General features: G+C 39.5%; 1 pseudogene; it reads right to left on the minus strand.

Moving 5' to 3' along the window:
- Nucleotides 1-826: 826 nt before the first annotated feature.
- Nucleotides 827-21,866, minus strand: LOC118841990 (annotated as a pseudogene).
- Between the last annotated feature and the right edge of the window lie 366 nt (nucleotides 21,867-22,232).

Below are 22,232 nucleotides of genomic sequence, written 5' to 3' on the forward strand. Positions count from 1 at the left end.
AAACACAGAATCTTTTCCCAGCAACAGAGAACAAAGAACAAAAAGACAGGTGTGAGACCAGGACTAATATTCCAAAAAAAGGGAGTAAAACCTAGATAAACAGGACCTTGCAGGTGTACTGATGTACTTTCTTATTGCTACTTTCTCAGCAGAGCAGTTTCTAAAAATAGAGAAGGGGTACAGGATGGGAGTGGATGGTAGGAGAAGTAAGGTCTTGTCCCATACTGAGGGGGCTTCACTATTTTGGCATTCCACTCAATGAGTTACCTAAATATTATACAGCTATATACAGGGATATTCACATTGTTTTATTGTGTATACCTTTGGTGACCCAGATATATCTGAAACAGCTGAATGCTAAAACCACAAACAGTACTCAACATGATTTAAAACGTAATTTCACTTGGTACATATTATATATTCTTCATTGAAAAGAAAGAAGTTAATGACATACTATGTTCTTCAATTTCGGATTAGTCCAAATGTTTTTGGTACTAATAAACGTGTGCTCTTAAAGATAAAATGTTTTCATGAAATTTTTTCAGTAGGGAAAATTCTTGTTTTACATATGCAAATGCCAAATTACAGTTTCATAATTATTTATAACCTGTTGGTATAACTGTATACAAGAGAACTCCTGAACTATTGACCTTAATGTTGGTGTCAAACTGGACACAGAAATCCTCTATGGTTGGTTTGTTTTTTTTTTAATCTGAGTTGCAAAAATGAGTCTTACACCAGTGGAAATTAAGCCAACTTGACAAAATCCCAAAACTCTTCCCAGAGTTTCAATATTCAAAACAATCCAGGTGCTTTTTCCACTCGATTAATTCTGCCGCACACTTCTTTCTTGATCAGGAAGAAATGTAGACTTGCTTTCAGTAAAGTAGTCATCATGTCTTCAAATGCTTGTGTTATCTTGTTCTATTTTACACAAATAAACATCAATAAATCCCTTTGTGCTCTTTATATGTATTGTTATATAGTCTTTTTTAGGATTTGGCACTCCCAATTTGGTTTCTTCTACAGCCTTGATTGCCATAACAACCTGTTCATGAAAAACCTGAATGCTATGGATATTTTACCTGGTCATATAAGCTAATCTTTCATTTTCTTTGCCATCTGTTAGTTCAAACAGCTGCTGAGCACAATCCTCAATTAACTCATCCAAAGCTTTTTCCATTATAATTAAATCAATAAGTTTCATCCCTTATCTTCTTTTGCTGGGGTACCTTTGTTCTAGTACAACCAAGATCAGATGCTATTCACTAAACATGGTTCTTAACTCTTTTTTGAATGAAGACAATTCCATTTAATACCTTAGTGATGACATATACTCTTCTTTTCTGTAGTCCCAATGTAGATTGTAAGCTTCTTGAGGGGAAGGACTATCTATTGCTACTTTTTGTATCCTCCATGCTTAGCACAGGACCTGACACATCGTAGGTGCTTAATAAATTTTTATTGATTGACATATTGCTGCAACTTCATTTAAATTAAGAACACCAGGAGTAAATTTGATAAATTACATAAATTTATGAGCTAAATAAACCAAATATACATCATAATGAGGCTTTGCCAGTCTTAGTGATTTTCTCATGGTCATATGTTGCAATGATCTTCTAAATTAATCTTTATTTTTATGGCAGCAGGCTCTCTATGTGGACCAGAGGAGGGAGATTAATGGACTCCAGCTACCTCTAGAGAGCTTTGGTGTCTACAGGTCAGAATCCCCAGTCTTCTGTGAACCACTGTGTTGGCAATCAAAATGGGCTCTTAGCACTTAGTTCAACCAAGTGCCCTTGAAGAGTTTGGCCTTTATTTCCTTAATGAAATTAGGAGTCATTGATGACCTCCTTGCCTCAAGGGAAAGCCTAGTTTACATGGGTTTGAGTGACATGTTTGTGACATCAGAGGGTTTTAGACCACGTGGGTTTAAGTTGCATCTTTGTGATGATTTTAGGTCATATTTGTGAGTTGCATGTGTGACTCACCCTTGACCCTGGAAAAGGTATAAAACCAGTGGTTGGATTTCTCTTTTTCCAGAGCTCTGACCCACAGCAGTGGTGGCGCGTGTGACTCTGGGCCAGCCCTTGTTATGAGCTCCCGGGCTGAACTTAGATGTTTGTAACTATGAATTGTATTTGGTCTGTCTGTCGATGTTTGTAATTTGTTTGTATAGGCTCTGAAGTTCAGGGTGCTGGCTTTTTCCCCTGAACTAAGTGAATGATATTTGTATGTTGGATTAAAGTGAGATTGTCAACCCCTTAATGTTGCTTTCCTTAGTAAAGCAGATCAAAAGAACCTGGGCTTTTGCAGCATTCTGTGAGCTGGTTGTTGATTTTACACCCCCCATAGCAGCTGCTAGCCAGATTGTTGAAACAGCATCTAAGATGAGAATGAAAGTAGCTGAGTGGGAAAACATCTTTGATCCAAATTTCTCAAATAAGAGTTTGGTATCAGGGCAGCTAGGTGGTGCAGTGAGTAGAGCACTGGGCCTGGAGTCAGGAGGACCTGAGTTCAAATCCGACCTCAATCACTTGACACACTTACTAGCTGTGTGACCTTGGGCAAGTCATTTTACCCCAGTTGCCCTGCCTTCCCCCCCTGCAAAAAAAATTGAAATAAAAAAAAAGAGTTTGGTATCCGACCTAACAGGCATACCTATAGTTATATAAGACACAAAAAGCTCTTAGAGAAATAATCAAAGGATAGTAACAAAGAGTTCCAAAAGAATTGTAAACTATTAACAACCACAAGAAAGAATGCTCCAAAATAACTAATGATAATGATGATAATAATAGAAATTCAAATCAAAACAACCCTGAAGTTTCATCTTTTGTGCAGTTTATTGTCAAAGTTGTTAAAGGTGAGAATAGCTAATATTGAATGAATTATGGGAAGAAAAGTACACCAATGCATTAATGGTGCAGCTATGAATTAGTATAACCATTTTGGAAAGCAATTTGGAATCAGGCAGATAAAGAAACTAAATAAAGTAAATGGCCTGTATAAGTGATGAGTATGATTAACATAGAGAAGCATGGACAGATTTACATGAGCTAATACAAATTGAAGTAAGCAAAACCAAGAAAACAATATATACAATGACTTCAACAGTATCAATGGAAAGAACCATAAAATAATCAAAAGTGAATGTTATGAAATTATAAATGACTAACAAGGTCCCAAAAAAGAAATATGAGAAGGCACCCAATCCCACATCTTTGTAGAACTGAGCTGTCCAGAAGTGTGGAACACTGTATATGTTTTCAGAATTTTTTGATGTATTAACCAGTTGTTCTGATTTTTTAAACTTCTTTTAAAAAATATTTGCTATATGGAATGACTGTCTGGGAGGGATAAGGGGGTGGGATAGTAGGAATAATTCTGGTGATAGAATATTATTTTTTAATAAAAAAGTCACATTTTTAAATGTTATTTATTTTGGTAAGTAAAACAAGCTGGTTTTGAAAGAAAAGCAAAATCCAATAGTTTCAGTAATATATTTTAGACAATGAAAAATCTCACCACGTCCCTACACACAGGAACCAGAAAACATCTACAATTGTTAAGATGTTGTGGAACCAGTATTTCTCTATATATGGCATCCATGATAGGATCCACCCAGCTCAAGGCAAAGCCTCTGAGAGCACATTGCTCAAAGAAATGTTGATTTTGACCTCCCCTGGCTGGGCGGAGCCAAGATGGTGGAGTAAAGGCAGGACTCACCTGAGCTCTCCTCCAAACCCCTCCAAAAACCTTTAAATAAAAACTCTAAACAAATTCTATGGTAGAACAACCCACAAAAATACAGAGTGAAACAATTTTTTCAGCACAAGACAACTTAGAATGTTGGCAGGAAAGGTCTGTTGCACCAGGGTGAGAGAGGAGTGCAGTGCAGTGCAGACTAGACCCCAGCAAAACAGGAGCAGGTCTTGGGACAACTCAATCAGTGGAAGCACTGGTGGTTTCCAGACCTCTCAGCTCACAGATGGTAAGGGGATCTGACAAGGGGTCAGAAGGAAATTTACAGGGGTCTCTTTGCTGGTACCAGGGTCAGGGATCTGTTGCACTTCCTATACTTGGATCTGGGTCTCAGTCTCAGTGTGAGGAGAAGCACTGGCACAGCAGTGCTTGTGGCTATTGGGGAGCAGGAACCATTGTCACAGTTCCAGGGTAGAAAAGAGTGCTCATGGTCACTTACAAACCAGTGCACAATACAGGAGAGTAGTAAACACACCACTCCCTAAATCATACTATCTTGGAATAGCCAAAAACTTACAGGTCCCCAGAATTACCTCTGAAAACAGTTGCATAAAAAACCTGAAGCTTAAGACAATGCCCCCCTCCACTTGGGAAGCAGAGCCCCATGTTAGCATAGAGTTAAAAGTAAAAAAATCAGCCAGAAAATGAGCAAATAACAGAAAAAAATTTTGACTATAGAAAGTTACTATGGTGACAAGGAAGATCAAAACACACACTCAGAAGAAGACAACAAAGTCAAAATTCCTGCATCCAAAGCCTCAAAGAAAAATATGAATTGGTCTTAGGCCATGGAAGAGCTCAAAAGGATTTTAAAAATCAAGGAAGAGAGGTAGAGGAAAAATTGGGAAGAGAAATGAGAGTGATGCAAGAAAATCATGAAAAAAAGTCAATAGCTTGGTTAAGGAAGCACAAAAAATACTGAAGAAAATAACACCTTAAAAACACAATAGGCCAAGTGGTAAAAGGCATACAAAAATTCACTGAGGAGAAGAACTCCTTAAAAAGTTGAATTAGCCAAGTGGAAAAGGAGGCACAAAAGCTCACTGAAGAAAATAATTCCTTAAAGCTAGAATTGGGCAAATGGAAGGTAATGACTTTATGGACATCAAGAAACAATCAAAAAAAAATTTTTAAAAATGAAAAAATAGAAGAAAATGTGAAATATCTCATTGGTTATACAATCATGTTAAACATATTTCCATATTAGTTTAACATTATTGTACATGTATAACCTATATCAGATTGCTTACTGTCTTGGTGAGGAAGGAGAGAAGGGGAAGAGGGAGAAAAATTTAGAACTTAAAATCTTACAAAAGATGAATGTTGAAAACTACCTTTACATGTAATTGGAAACAATAAAATACTATTAAGTGTAAAAAAAAAGAAACATTTCAGTGGAAAAACAACTGACCTGGAAAATAGATCCAGGAGAGATAATTTAGGAATAATTGGACTACGTCAAAGTCATGATAAAAAGAGCCTAGACATCATCTTTCAAGAAATGATCAAGGAAAACTCTCCTGATAGGCTAGAACTAGAGGGTAAAATAGAAATGGAAAGAATCCACTGATCACTTTCTGAAAGAAATTACATGGGGCGGAGCCAAGATGGTGGCTTGAAAACAGGGACTCGCTTAAGCTCTCCCCCAAATCCCTCCAAACACCTGTAAGAAATGACTCTAAACAAATTATAGAGCTACAGAACCCATGAAATAACAGAGGGAAACAAGTCTCCAGCCCAAGACAGTCTGGATTGTTGCTGGGAAGGGTCTATCGCACCGCGCTTGGAGTGGAGAGCGGCCCAACATGGGCTGAGCCAGAGCAGACCAGATGTGGAGTAGACTGGGTGCAGCAGGCCTCAGAATCACTGAACTGTGGCAGTTACCAGAATTCTCAACCCACAAACGCCAAAGACAACAGAGCAGGTCAGTGGGAAAACTGCTGGATCTGGGTGAGGGAAGTCTGCGGTCCAGCCACAGCCACGGGGTGGCAGAGGTGCCTATAGAGGCGGCAGCAACAGCAAGCAATAGCAGCAGCAGTGGCAGCTGCTTCTGGAGCCCCTGGCCCACACAGTGGGAGGAATCAAGCAGTTGATCAGGGTGGGAGTGCAGAGATCTCTTTGCTGGCCCTGAGGCAAAGTTCTCTTGCTTTGCCTTGCTTGGATCTGGGTCATGGTCCTGATTGGCAGTTCTTGGGGGAGGAGGAGTGCTGGTGTGTCAGAGCTTTGTGGTGGCTGTGGAGAGGGAGTCCTCCTGGTGGTTACATGGCAGAAAGGAGTGCCTGCACTCACAGACCAGAGCACAGGCCAGGAGAGGAGCATCATATCACCTCAGAATGGAAGTAACGCTGAAAACAGAAGCACAAAACCTCTGAAGCTTGGGACAAAGCACTCTTTACTCTGAAAACAGTCATGCCCTGACCAAAAGCTCAAAAGTCAAGTAATTGGCTGGGAAAATGAGCAAGCACCATAAAAGGACTCAGATTATAGAATCTTTTTTTGGTGACAAAGAAGATCAAAACATACAGTCAGAAGAAGTCAACAAAGTCAAAGAGCTTACATCGAAAGCCTCCAAGAAAAATATGAATTAGTCTCAGGCCATGGAAGAGCTCAAAAAGGATATAAAAAAGCAAGTAAGAGAAGTAGAGGAAAAATTGGGAAGAGAAATGAGAGTAATGCAAAAAAATCATGAAAAACAAGTCAATGACTTGCTAAAGGAGACCCAAAAAAATACTGAAGAAAATAACACCTTAAAAATTAGATTGGAGCAAATGGAAGCTAGTGAGTTTATGAGAAATAAAGAAATTATAAAACAGAACCAAAAGAATTAAAAAATGGAAGACAATGTGAAATATCTCATTGGAAAAACCACTGACCTGGAGAATAGATCCAGGAGAGATAATTTAAAAATTATTGGACTACCTGAAAGCCATGATCAAAAAAAGAGCCTAGATATCATCTTTCAAGAAATTATCAAGGAGAACTGCCCTGATATTCTAGAGCCACAGGGCAAAATGGAAATTGAAAGAATCCACCAACCACATCCTGAAAGAGATCCCAAAAAGAAAACTCCTAGGAATATTGTAGCCAAATTCTTGAGTTCCCAGGTCAAGGAGAAAATATTGCAAGCAGTGAGAAAGAAACAATTTTGAGTATTGTGGAAACACTATCAGGATAATACAAGATGTAGCAGCTTCTATATTAAGGGATCAAAGGGCTTGGAATATGATATTCCAGAGGTCAAAGGATCTAGGATTAAAACCAAGAATCACCTACCCAGCAAAACTGAGTACAATACTCCAGGGCAAAATATGGATTTTCAATAAAATAGAGGACTTTGAAGCATTTTCGATGAAAAGACCAGAGCAGAATAGAAAATTTGACTTTTAATTACAAGAATCAAGAGAAGCATGAAAAGGTAAACAGGAAAAAGAAATCATAAGGGACTTAGTAAAGTTGAACTGTTTTGTTTACATTCCTACATGGAAAGATGATATTTGCAACTCATGAGACCTTTCTCAGTATTAGGGTAGTTGAAGGGAATATACATGTATATATAGAGAGAGGGCAAAGGGTGAGTTGACTGTGAAAGGATGATATCTAAAGAAAAAAGAAAATTAAGGGGTGAGAGAGGAATATGTTGGGAAAAGGAGAAAGGGAGAGATAGAATGGGGTAAATTATTTCACATAAAAGTGGCAAGAAAAAGCTGTTGTAATGGAAGGGAAGAAGGGGTAGCTGAAAGGGAATGAGTGAATCTTGCTTTCATTGGTTTTGACTTAAGGAGCGAGTAACATACACACTCAATTGGGTATCTTACCCTACAGGAAAGGAGGGGAGAAGGGCATAAGAGAGGGGAGATCATAGAAGGGAGGGCAGATTGGGGGAGGAGGTAATCTAAAGCAAACACTTTTTTTTATGCTTTCATTACTGTTATTCCACATTTTTAAATTTAATATATTTAGTTTTCAGCATTTATTTTCACAAGAGTTTGAATTACAAATTTTCTCCCCATTTCTACCCTCCCCCCCACTCCAAGATGGTGTATATTCTGGTTGCCCTGTTCCCCAGTCAGCCCTCCCTTCTGTCACCCCACTCCCCTCCCATCCCATTTTCCCTTTCTTTCTTGTAGGGCAAGATAAATTTCTATGCCCCATTGCCTGTGTATCTTATTTTCTAGTTGCATGCAAAAACTTTTTTTTTTGTTTATGAACATCTGTTTTTAAAACTTTGAGTTCCAAATTCTCTCCCCTCTTCCCTTCCCACCCACCCTCCCTAAGAAGTCAAGCAATTCAACATGGGCCACATGTGTATCATTATGTATAACCCTTCCACAATACTCATGTTGTGAAAGACACTATATTTTGCTCCTTCCTAACCTACCCCCTTATTGAATTTTCTCCCTTGACCCTGTCCCCTTTTGAAAGTGTTTGTTTTTGATTACCTCCACTCCCATCTGCCCTCCCTTCTATCATCCCCCCTTTTTTATCTTCTTCCCTCTTCTTTCCTGTGGGGTAAGATACCCAATTGGGTATGTATAGTATTCCCTCCTCAGGTCAAATCTGATGAGAGCAAGATTCACTCATTCCCCCTCACCTGCCTTCTCTTCCCTTCCTACAGAACTGCTTTTTCTTGCCACTTTCATGCGAGATAATTTACCCCATTCTATCTCTCCCTATCTCCCTCTCTCAATATATTCCTCTCTCATCCCTTAATTTGATTTTATTTCTTTTAGATATCTTCCCTTCATCTTCAATTCACCCTGTGCCCACTCTCTCTCTCTATATATATACACATACATATATACATACATGCACACTCATATATATATATATGAATATTCCCTTCAGCTACCCTAATACTGAGGTCTCATGAATCATACACATCATCTTTCCATGTAGGAATGTAAACAAAACAGTTCAACTTTAGTAAGTCCCTTGCAATTTCTGATTCTTGATTACCTTTTCATGCTTCTCTTGATTCTTGTATTTGAAAGTCAAATTTTCTATTCAGCTCTGGTCTTTTCACTGAGAAAGCTTGAAAGTCCTCTCTTTTATTCAAAATCCATATTTTGCCTTGGAGCATGATACTCAGTTTTGCTGGGTAGGTGATTCTTGGTTTTAATCCTAGCTCCTTGACCTCCGGAATATTGTAATCTAAGCCCTTCGATCTCTTAATGTAGAAGCTGCTAGACCTTGGATTATTCTGATTGTGTTTCCACAATACTCAGATTGTTTCTTTCTGACTGCTTGCAGTACTTTCTCCTTGATCTGGGAGCTCTGGAATTTGGCGACAATATTCCTAGGAGATTTCTTTTTGGGATCTATTTGAGGAGGCGATTGGTAGATTCTTTCAATTTCTATTTTGCCCTGTGGCTCTAGAATATCAGGGCAGTTCTCCTTGATAATTTCTTGAAAGATGATATCTAGGCTCTTTTTTTGATCATGGCTTTCAGGTAGTCCAATAATTTTTAAATTATCTCTCCTGGATCTATTTGCCTGGTCGGTGGTTTTTCCAATGAGATATTTCACATTGTCTTCCATTTTTTCATTCCTTTGGTTCTGTTTTATAATATCTTGATTTCTCATCAAGTCACTAGTTTCCACTTGCTCCAATTTAATTTTTAAGGTAGTATTTTCTTCAGTGGTCTTTTGGACCTCCTTTTCCATTTGGCTAATTCTGCCTTTCAAGGCATTCTTCTCATTGGCTTTTTGGAGCTCTTTTGCCATTTCAGTTAGTCTATTTTTTAAGGTGTTGTTTTCTTCAGTGTATTTTTCAGTATTTTTTTGGGTCTCCTTTAGCAAGTCATTGACTTGTTTTTCATGGTTTTCTTGCATCCTTCTCATTTCTCTTCCCAATTTTTCCTCTACTTCTCTAACTTGCTTTTCCAAGTCCTTTTTGAGCTCTTCCAGGGCCTTGGAGCAGTTCATGTTTTTCTTGGAGGTTTCTGTTGTAGGCTCTTTGACTTTGTTAACTTCTTCTGTCTGTATGTTTTGGTCTTCTTTGTCACCAAAGAAAGAATGCAAAGTCTGAGACTGAATCTGGGTGCGTTTTCGCTGCCTGGGCATATTCCCAACCAATTAACTTGACCCTTGAGTTTTTCAGTGGGGTATGACTGCTTGTAGACTAAAGAGTTCTATGTTCCAAGCTTGGGGGGATACGCCAGCTCTGCCACACCAGCACTCCTCCTTCCCCAAGAACCCCCAACCTGGACTGGATTTAGATCTTCAGCAGGCTCTGCACTCCTGCTTTGATCCGCCACTTAATTCCTCCCACCAGGTGGTCCTGGGGCCGGAAGCAACTGCAGCTGTAGTTCTGTAGGTGCCCCACCTCCGCTGCCCCCGGGGTGGTAGCCGAACTGCGAACTCCTTCCACTCCCGCTGCTTTTCCCACTAACCTTCTCTGTTGTCTTTGGTGTTTGTGGGTTGAGAAGTCCGGTAACTGCTTCAGCTCACTGATTCAGGGCGCTAGGGCATGCTCCGCCTGGCTCCTGGTCTGGTTGGTCTGCACCACCCACATTGGGCTCTGCTCCGTTCCACTCTGTTCCCAGCTCCATGCGGGATAGACCTCACCCAGAGACCATCCAGGCTGTCCTGGGCTGGAGCCCTGATTCCCTCTGCTCTTTCATGGGTTCTGCAGTTCTAGAATTGGTTCAGAGCCATTTTTTATAGGTTTTTGGAGGGACTCGGTAGGGAGCTGACGCTAGTCCCTGCTTTTCAGCTGCCATCTAAAGCAAACACTTTTGAAAAGGGACAGGGTCAAGGGAGAAAATTGAATAAAGGGGGCAGGACAAGATGGAGGAAAATATAGTTAATCTTTCACAATATGACTATTACTGAAGTGTTTTGCATAAAGATACATGTGTGGCCTATGTTGAATTACTTGCCTTCTCAAAGACAGTGGGTGGGGAGGGAGGAAGGGAGAGAATTTGGAACTCAAATTTCTAAAAACAAATGTGTTTTTTAAAAAGTTGTTTTTACATGCAACTGGGAAATAAGATATACAGACAATAGGGTATAGAAATCTATCTTGCCCTATAGGAAAGTAAGGAGAAAGGGGATAAGGAGGGGGGAGTGGGGTGATAGAAGCAAAGGCAGACTGGGGAAAGGGACAATCAGATTTTATGTCATCTTAGGGTGGAGGGGAGGATAGAAATGGGGAGAAAATTTGTAACTCAAAATCTTGTGGAAGTCAATGTTGAAAACTAAAAATATTAAATATAAAAATGTTAAAAAAAAAAAAAGAGATCCCAAAGTGAAAACTCCCAGGAATATTATGGCCAAATTCCAGACCTCCCAGATCAAGGAGAAAATACTGCAAGCAGCCAAAAAGAAACAATTCAAATATTGTGTAGCCACAATCAGGATAACACAAGATTTAGCAGCTTCTACATTAAAAGATTGGTAAGCTTGGAATATGATATTCTGGAGGGCAAAAGCTAGGATTACAACGAAGAATCACCTACTCAGCAAAACTGCATATAATCCTTCAGGGGAAAAAACGGATATTCAATGAAATAAAGGACTTTCAAGCATTCCTGATGAAAAGACTAGGGATGAACAGAAAATTTGACCTTTCACATACAAAATGCAAAAAAAAAACCATAAAAAGGTAAATAGGAAAGAAAAATCATAAGGGATTTGATAAGGTTAAAACTGTTTATATTCCTATATGGGAAAATGATATTTATAACTACTAAAAACTGTCTCATTATTAAGGCAGTTAAAAAGAGTATACATAGACAAAAAGCAGAGGTGTGAGTTGAATGTGATGGTATGATTATCTAAAAAAATAAAATTAAGGGATGAGAAAGAAAACTGTACTGGGAGAAGGGGAAAGAGAGAGGTAGAATGGAATAAATTATCTTACACAAAAGAGGTCTGAAAGAGATTTTACAGTGGAGGGGAAAATAGGGGAAGTGGGAATGGGAGCACATGAACCCTACTCTCATTGGGAATAATATACACACAGAGAAAACGATATATATATTCAGTTGGTGTAGAAATCTATCTTACCACCCAGGAAAGTAGGAAGGCAAGGGGATAAGAGAAGGCAGGGGTGGGCGACAGGGGGAGCTGATAGAAGGGAGGGCAGTTTGGGGGAGGTAAAAGTCAGAAGAAAAACTTTTTGAGAACGGACAGGGTGAAAGGAGAGAGAGCAGGATAAACAGCGGAAAAAGGGGATGGAGGGAAATGCATAGTTGGCAACTGTTACCATGAAATTTTTTTTACAGTTTCTCTGATAAAGACTTCATTTCTCAGACATATACAAAACAGAATCAAATTTATAGAAATAAGAGCCATTCCTCAGCTGATAAATGGTCAAAGCATATGAACAGGCCGTTTTCAGACAAAGTAATCAAAACTATCTATAATCATATAAAAATGCTCTAAATCACTATTGATGAGAGAAATGCACGTTAAAACAATTCTGAGCTACTCCCTCCCACCTGTGAGACTGGCTAACATGACAGAAAAGGAAAATGACAGATGTTGGAGGGTGTGTGGGTAAATTAAAACATTAATGTAGTATTGGTGAAGTTGTGTACTGATTCAACCGTTCTGGAGAGCAATTTGGGACTATGCCCAAAGAGCTATAAAAACCCTTTGACCAAGCAATACCACTACTAGGTCTGTATCCCAAAGAGATAAAAAACAAAAAGGAAAAGGACCTATGTGTACAAAAATGTTTATAGCTGCTCTTTAAGTGGTAGCAAAGAATTGGAAATTGAGGGGATGTCCATCAATTGGGGAATAGCTAAATAAATTGTTGAATATGATTGTGATGGAATACTATTGTGTTTTAAGAAATGATGGGCAGAACTTACATGAACTGATGCAAAGTGAAATGAGCAGAACCCAAAGAACATTGGGATACATGGTAAATTGGAAGACAATGATTCAGATGACAAAGAAACTGAGTGTTGGTATGCTCTGTCTGGGAAGTAAGCCAAGTCTCTACTAGCCCCAGGGAACCTCTATTCACCCCAGGGAGCATTTATGGAGCTCCCTATGCAGGGTGCGCTGGACCTAGCTTGTAGGGAGAGGTAATTGTTAAATTTTCATTTTGAATATTTATACCTCAGAAATCAGCAAGTGCTACAAATCAGGACTTGATTTATTATTTTATTGTTCTAGACCAGGGGGTGGGGCCCTCTAGGGCCTCAAGTGCGGCCCTTTGACTGAATCCAAACTTCACAGAACAAATCCCCCTTTAAAAGGATTTATTCTGTAAAACTTGGACTCAGTTAAAAGGCTGAACCTGAGGACCTAGAAGGCCGCATGTGGACTTGAGGCTGCAGGTTTTCCACTCCTGGCCTAGACTTAAGAAAGTGATGAAGACAATTTTAATAATACAGATTAAACTCAAAAGTATATCCTGGATGCATCCCCACCCCCACTCTCACCCAAACTGGTTATGAAACATTTTCCAGCATATCCTTAGGTAACACAGGGCAAACCTAGACCTTGGAGAATGTTCTACCTGGGCTACCCACAAACTCAGTAAGTTATAGCAGAAGTTTCAGGCCTCTTAATTCCTTGATCAAACTATTATGCTTTAGGAGAAACAGAAGTAGTTACCCACATAGTCATATGATGTTCATTTTTGAAGTACATGTGATAATGCTCTGTATGTAGCTGCAACATGTTATGTGTTGTGTGTGACCTGTCATGTAGAACATTCTTTGTTGTATATGGATGAATATGTAAATATTTTCTTGCTGTTTTGTTTCTTTCCTATATATGCTAGTCTGCTATGTTATGCATGTGTTATATTTCTGCATTTGGTCACTATATACAGTGCCTCACTCCCTGGGAGCATACTATGTGATACTATGCATTATGCATTTATTAAGCTTGTACTCTTATTACATATGCTATGTATTATAGCCTAACATAGTACTATATGTGCTGTGTATTATGTTTGTATGCACTAGTATGAATTCTATGAATGTATGTACACCTGAATGTACATTGTACTATTTGGTTGGGATAATTCTCTTTTGTGTGTGCTATATGCTAATTTATAATGTTTCTGATGTATATTCATAGATGCTCATGTTCCCCTACGTGATTTACAGGGATGGCAAATTATTCACTGATTGGAGAATACAATATTAGATGAATGCTAGTCTGGGAGTATGGACCCATTACAGAAAATTTTGGAGCTGGGAAAGGATAAAAAGAAAAACCCAAAGGAATGAGTGATTTTAAGCTGTGGCTAAGCTAAGCACAAAAGATGTTATTGGAAGAATGGTGCCTATACTTTTTTCCTTTCCTGCAGGCTTTCTGGGTAGGCCAAAAAGACCCTGTAGAGGAACAAACTAAATGAATGCACATGAAAAATGCTGGGGATTGAGGAGCCTAGACAGTGGTTGCTGGAATGAGCAGAGATGGTGGTTATTGGATGATGAAACTGGATGCTACACAGCCCACACTGCTTTGGAGAGACTTCATAAGAAGAACTCCATGTTCCTGTACCTTACCTACACACCGGACACTGATCCATTGGAAGAGTTAAACTGCAAACATTAAAGTTCCCACTGGGAGTAGTCAATAAAATTAAGTTTCCAGTTGTGGGTGTGCCTGCAGATGAGGGGGGTTCTGCCCAGTCTGAGAAGAGTCATGCAGGCTGGACAAAATGCCTGTGATGGGTATATTGATGTTAAGAATTTAGTCACTTCTCAAATTCTGAATTAAGTTTTTTATATGCCTGTGACTTAACAATTAATCGATGGAGCACAAAGCCAGTAATGATTATTACATTGGCAAACTAAAAATTTTAAGTTCTCTTCAGTTTTTGAGAGTGAGCATAGACTACAATAGAGCTAACAATCTGATATTTAAAAAATTAGATACAAAATGTAATCATTACATGAATCATGGATGTGAATCATCAACATCTGGTAATCTACTTTAAGCCACTCCATCCCCAAACTCTTCACAATGGCTCAGACCCAATATAATGTGGATTGTACAGAAATGTGTACAGATATTCCTGGCCCACTTCTGGATGACAATGACAGAGTTTTGGGACTGGATTCTGGTCATGTGTGGCTCAGAGCTAAAGAAGTGATAATTTGAAATGTCAAAGAGTCCCAATAATGGGCTACTGAGACAGATGCTGATGATTCTGGTTGCTCAAGAGGGCCCCTATGTCTCTCTCATTCTGACTGTGATGTGTATGGACTGTTTCAAGCTGTTTCCTAGGGGAAGTCGTGATTGCCTTTATACCCCACCTGAACTCCACGCATCTTTGAGCACATGTATTGACCAGGGAAGCCTGGACTTAGGCTGCCTCTTTCGTGTTTTGTTTCCTGGGCAGATGACCAAGCAACAATATCCAGATGAATATCTCCAGGCTTGGAAACGACACTATGAGTTCAGAAGGTCACAGACAAGTGTGGTAGCAGCGGTATCCACAGGGAATGGTGGCATCAGTGTCTACTGGAATGGTTGGTTAAGGCAGATTTAGAAGTGGTTGACTAGAAGCAGCTAAGAGAGAAGTTCAGAAGGGGTCTGGATTTGGAGTGGAGTGATGATTTAGTGCCAAGTTGAAATGTAAAATGTAAAATGCCTTACAAATCTGTTTTATGTATGGATAAGATTAAATATTAGCCTCCAAACAGATTAACTAGTTGAAAGTTAAGTTACTGAATTCTGTTTAATTCATTCTGATAATTTGTGTTTGTGAGTATTCTGACTTTAGCATTCCTTTTTGTTTCTAGGAATAAATTCTCTTTCCCATACCTGCTTCCTATTTCACATGAAATACACTTTTTTACTTCCTTTTAGGGAACCCTTAGACATGAATCACAATCTAATTTACTATTACTATTAAAGTCATAATTTTAGTGAGTAATTTGATCAGCCAATGAATGTGATGAAAGAGAGCCCATTTCACCAGAGGTGGATGCCTCAAGACTGCACCCAGTGCAACATCAGGGCTGGATATAAGACGAGGAGGCATTGTGAAGAGTTCACATCTATGAGAAACCATTGTAGAAGCCAGGGAGGGGGGTATTTAGGCTGGAGAAGATAAGACTTAGAAAGCTGTGATAGCTTCTTTCAAGTCATATGAAATGCAGATAAAACTTACTCTGTTGCATCCCCTAGGGAAAGATCAGGAGCCATAAATGGAAGCAGCAAAGACACAAATTTATGCCTCATGTTAGGGAAAAGTTAACAAAAATAAGTATAAGTAGAATGGACTGCTTCAGGTGGTACTGGTTTCTTCTTTCTCGAGGAAAAGTTTCATCAGTTACATATGCTGAAGTGAGGATTCTTTATCTGGTCTTGCTTAATCCCAATGATTGCTGAGATCTTTTTATCTAAAAATTTTGTGATTCTAAAGCAGCATTGTTTAGTGAATAAAGCAATGGATTTGGAGTTAGGAAGACTTGGGCTTAAACACCACCGCCAATAATCACCAGTTGTTTATAACCATGGGTAAGCCCCAACCTCTCCTGAGCTTTAGTTTCCTCAACTATAAAACTAAAATAATTTTACCTATAACACTACCTTTCTTCAATTACTTGTATTTGTACCCAGCATGTAGCATGGTGCCTGACATATTTTGGCACTTAAAAAAAATTGTCGATTCTATACAAGGTTGCCCTGAGGCTCAAATGAAATTACATATATGAAGCACTTTGCAAACCTTAAAGTGTTCTATAAATGCCAGTTATTATTGTTAGATAGAAAAAAGAGATAAAGGAGAAGAGGGAAGAAGGGAGGCAAATAGGAAGAACTCCTTTTACACTGTTTTCCCTAACAATTAAAAAAAAATCCAAACCTCTTAGAAAACTTCAAAAGGGTGATGTGTTTGCTTCAGGGACAAGAGGTTACCATGGAGTTCATTTTGTCCATCTCACTAGTTTCATAGATGAAGAAGCTGAAAGCAACCCGGTCATCTTCCTCTGAATATTTTCCAGCTTACCAATGCCCTCCCTCAAATGTGGCATGAAGAACACAGGTATGAACTAAGCTGGGTAGAATATACCACATACTAGGGCTGTCTCATTCTGAATATTCTGCTTCTGTTGATGAAGACTATAGTCACAATAGTGTTTTGATCTACTATTATATATTGAGCTTGTACACCACTGAAACCCATAAATCTTTTTCATCTGAATTATTATACTCCCCCCTCTTTCCTCATTCTAATCCAATACTGCCAATTAATGTCAAATATTGTGGACCAGATCTGACTAGTCCCGTGGTTCAGGTGTAGGACTGGAAGGAAACCAGACGTGTACACTATCTAAGAGTTTTTTAAAAAAGAAGTTTACTTAGTTATAGCATGGAAAGGATATTTAGTAAAGAAATAGTATTGATTCAGTTGGGCATAGCTTCTCTGTTTCTTCACTTGCCATGATGGCGTGTGGGTATCAAGGGAGGATTTGACTTCTCATATATTGGTTTTTGCCCTTAGGTCACCGGGAAGCCTTAGTCCCCTGAAACAATTAAATCTCAAAGATTATTTCAATACATTTTAAGGAAAAACTAGCCTAGCCTGCATGAGGTCAGGGACAGTAAAAGCTAGCCTAGTCTACGTGGTAGGGACCCTAGAAGATATTGCTTCTACCACATCTCATCCCTTGGTAAAGTCCTAAGGTCTTTTAGAACTGTGGTATCGAAGTCAAACAGGAAGGGGTGCCACTAATCCATATATAAGTACCCCTGCAGGCTGTATATTGACAGTTTTAAAACATAATGTTATCTATGTTTTATTGTATTTTATTTATTTTGTTATATACTTCCTAATTATATTTTAATTTGGTTTGAGCCTGTCTTCAGAGTACTTTGGGCTACACATGGCCCATGGCCACATATTTAACACTTCTTTTCTAGAGTACCTTCCATTACAGCACAACTTTGACCAAGTGACCAAGGAGCCAGGAATAGGCAGCACTAGAAAAGACACAAGAAAAAGCAAACAGTGGGCTGGTCCTTGGAAGAAGCACTATACCAGGAGGAATGTGGAAGGGAATAAAGGCCGGACCAGAAATCTCAAGCTTCACTTACTTACTTCATCATATAATGGTTACCACCACATAATCTTCACACCCTATTTTTTTAGTCCAAAAATTATTTTATAACCTTTCATCAGGTAATTATCGTATGGTATAATTCTGCTCATCATGCCACTTAAAAGGTAAACAGAGCAGCAATGTATTCACCAGTGGCATATGGATATGCATTTATCTCTTGAGAATTATGAACCCCAAGCCTAGAATTCTCAGTGCATAAACATTGTCAGTATATTTCTGAAAGCTGACTTGCATGGTTTGTTTAGAGCACTGTAGTACCAACAGTACTGTCATACCACAAAGAGTCATAGGCGCAAGGGGGAGGGGGTGGAGACACAGGTGAAGCTGCCAGAAGAAAGTCACATGATATTATAAGACTTGCATTATCCCAATTTTAATGTTTATTCATGAGTATTCTGTGCATCCTAATCCTGCACCAAAGACAGTTTAGTAATAAATGATTTTTAAGTAATACCAGCACAATTTAAAAAAGAAGAGGCTTCAAATAATGGTCATACCCCACTTCTTTTGCAAAATAATTTGTCATAAAATCTGTGATGATTATACAGCGAAATATGGTACTGTCTTCAGAAGAACCAAATCTGGAATATGCTAGTGGGTGGGTGGTGTTGGAATAATTCTTCATGAAGCTTCCTATGATGATGCAAAATGGTGATGATCAGTAGGAATAGCACAAAAACAGAAGAACCACAGAGCAAATGATGACATGACTGCCAGTGCTTCTTATAGACCAGTATCCTCTGTAGTAAAGTAGCTAAAAGTTCATCTCATTCTTGCATGCAGCCTATACCAGTGCCAGGATCAATATACAGATTTGTTTGGTACCACCACCCCTCTTCATTATTCCTAAGTCCACCATCTAAGACCTCTTTCTCCCTAAGGGTTCCATCACCTAAGAGGGTAATGCCAAATCTTTACTTCTTTGGAGGTCTCTGCTGCGGGGCTATCCTCTTCTTCCATGAGGGTTTGGATAAAGACCCTCATCTTCATCCAATGATGCAGCATTGGCACTAAGTCAGCTAGGGGGTCCTCTTTCTTCCAGGTAAATATACATTTGTCATAGTAAAACAGAAATAGTTTCACCTCTGCTATGTCATTAGAGAACAATGAATTTCTCTACAATATCACAACTTTAGCCCCCTCCTACTTTTCTTGGAAGGAACTGTCCAAATTGTCTAGGGAGAAAAAAGACTTGCCAACTGAGGGGAACTTGAACTATTTCATCAGAATGCATGAAGTTTTCTGAAGGGCCTGGGACCTAAACAGTTGGGCCAGGGATGGAGTAAGTAAGGGTTAGAGAGAATTGACCAGAATCAGGTCTAAAAGCAGTTTATCTTTATTGGGTAAATCTTCCTGGAGGCTGGTTCCAAGAAACTGCTGGACTAAGAGCCCTACCACCCACTTCCTACTGTGGTGCTAATTCCCTATGGATAAGGAGGCTGGGCACTCAACCCTGGCAGTCAAGGGTCTGCTGATGAAGCTGAGTTTTAGGTGGTATGAAAAGAGGAAAGAGGGCCAATTCGCTGGTTGGAGAAAGGTTCAATTAGGATATGTAAGTGTTCCAATTGTCATGAGGAGCCCTGTTGGGAAGAAATAACTGCCTCATCCTTAGTTAGTAGTAATTAGGTGGTTTCACACCCACAACAACATAGCGTCATGGCCCCCCACCCCATATTCAGAATGGCAATGGACTCCAGTCTCTTCCATCCTCATAATGGCACTGACTTCATTGTTTAGTTCACCAGAGGGCATATGATATCTTTGAGGGAGGCTGGCATGTTCCACAAATAAATGAAATAAATGCATGAACTTGCAATAGCAAAATATCTCCATTTGTACTAACTCCAAAATGGATAGTCTTTGATTGTCTAATTCTGTCCCCTTTAATATCAAGACCACTAGGCTAGACCCATGGTCACCACTGAGGAGGCAGTATACAGATTTCATCTAATCCAGAGGTTCCCAACTTATTTGGCCTACTATCCTCTTTTAAAAAAAATATTCATCACCCCCCTAGAAATCTATAAAATATATTTTAAAAAATGACACATCTTAAATTTAATAATTAATTGTAAATTTGTGATTTTTTCCTGCATTGAAATTTTAATGATGCAATATTGCTTCACGTAACTGTATAGTATCACGTTGTAAACAAGTCTTTACATGCACATTTTCCTGCAAATGCATGCTGGACTTCCCAACAATGCTTTCACTTGTCAACACTTGCTTGTTGGTGGACTTGACCACTGATTGCATTTTATGTGTTTATTTGGAAAATAATGTAATCACTATTGCTGAGGGTTGAAGGAACTGAGATCCAGGAACCTCAAGGCTGGAGTTCCCAGACAGGGTCATTGAGGGGGAGTGCCCCTCAGGGACCCGAGTACTGGAGAGGGTTGGGGCCATTTGGAATGAATTCATGATCTCAAGCATTCTTTAAGTCAAGGTGGCAAAGATTTATTACACTTTGCAGTGGGCAAGAGTTCTTAGGGAACCTGCAACCTTACAGGGATACAGGAAAAGTTTTTATACAATATTTGGGGGTGAAACTTGTCAATTAGGTGTTTTGGGGTGTGTTTAGGGAGTGGTTAATGGGTAGTCAGTTCTTAAAGGAACATGCACTTTTTGTATCTACTGTGCAGGCATCTTACCCAGAGTTCACTGGGAAATAGCCCAAGGATGGAGGGGTGACCTGGAGGTGTAGTTTTGACTGTGAAACCTCACTAAGTCAACTAATGGTCAGGGCTGACTGGAAATATCCAGGTGACTTCCATCAAATGTTTTGTTAGACAAGATAAATGTAAGGGAGTATACATTTGACTATGACTAGAATACTTATCAGTAAGGTCAGTAAGTAGTAAATATCATTATGGCCCAGTGCACAGCCAGTTAGCAGGTACACAGGGAGTCCAATAAATTCTATAGGTGCAGCTGGCTGCAGTATCAGGAGAGATAAGTATTTTGCTAAGGCATGCTGCCCTTGAACTAGAGAGGAATTGCCTGAGACAGTATTTTGAGGCTAGGGAGAGATGAGATTTTAGAACTGGATGTGGTTTTGGAATTGGAGTCCAGGCACAGGCACCCAAGCAGAGGCTAAGGAGAAATGTTAGAATTAGAGTCCAAGCACAAGCACCTAAGCACCCCATCAACTATGACTTTGACTCTGTTATAAAACAGATGAAACATGTACAAAAGGTTTTTCAAAATCTTCTTCTGTTCTTTCCTTATGTTTCCACTGCTCCCTTATTTTTATTCAATGACCCCCCCATCTGTCCAGCACCCCCATCTGTCCAGCACCCCCCATCTGTCCAGCACCCCCTGGGGGCAGTATCACCCACTTTGGAAGCCTATGAAACCTATTGCCTAGGGCTGCCTCATGAGTCAATCATACAGCTTTCTGTTCTGCCCACTGGAGGAACTTGCCAGGACCCCCTTCCTTCAATATATCCTTGCTACTGGATTGATGGCTACCAAAGTCTAATTGTGCATGTCTCTCTTGAATCAGGTGGCACTGTAAGAGAACCAAGCCAAAAAAAAAGAGCTCCTCATAAGTGGGAAGCCTCTTGAACTATCAGAAGACATCGTGTGTTGAGGGTGGAACTGAATGCTTTAGCCTCTGGCAGAGTTACATCCTGCTTTTGAAGGGTGCTAATACCAGATTGATGTAGGCAAGCACAATCTTAAATGTACCATTTATTTTGAATAATAGAGACCCTCTATATCTTGTTAGGGGGAACATCTTGTCTCACCCAGGTCATAACAGTCAACTTCGGACAAAGAGTAATGTGTAATCCCTCCTTATCTCTTCAGTAGTGTTAGAAACACGCTTATGTTGTCTAGGAATAAATAATACTCGTTGAGAAGCCAGGAGTGTTTTAATTATATAGTTTACATTTATTCCTCCTGAATAAATGGGTACACCCCCTGAACAGAGTACAGGAGAAAGTGCAAAGGACTCAGATGGACATCAGTCCTTTTATTGACCCTCACCTCGAATCTCCTGCCAGGCTCTTCATTGGCCAGATGCAAACCCCTGACTGTCTTCGACATGCCCTCCTCAAATGGCTCGTTTAAGCATGCGTCTAACCTTTCACCTGACCAACCAGAGGCCTGGTTTCTGCTAAAGCTGGGGGGGAGGGGGAGAAAGAGGGATAGTTTCAACTCTATGGAAACAAAACTCCTCTCCCATTTTTTACAGTAGCAACTGGGGCCTATTAATAAATAAGAAGCTGCTTTTCAAAAATGGGATAGTAAGGGGTTGGTTTGTGACATTGTAACTCTAGCATTCTAATGACTGTTGGGTAGGGTGGTGTAAAGAATGACTGAATTTTTGTTTCCACTTTCGAAACTTAGGATATTAATACAGGAAATAAACTGATTGTAGAGAGAGTAGTTGGGGAGGTTGAGAGTAGACAT

This window comes from Trichosurus vulpecula, chromosome 3 (assembly GCF_011100635.1).
Source record: "Trichosurus vulpecula isolate mTriVul1 chromosome 3, mTriVul1.pri, whole genome shotgun sequence".
Classification (NCBI taxonomy): Eukaryota; Metazoa; Chordata; class Mammalia; order Diprotodontia; family Phalangeridae; genus Trichosurus; species Trichosurus vulpecula.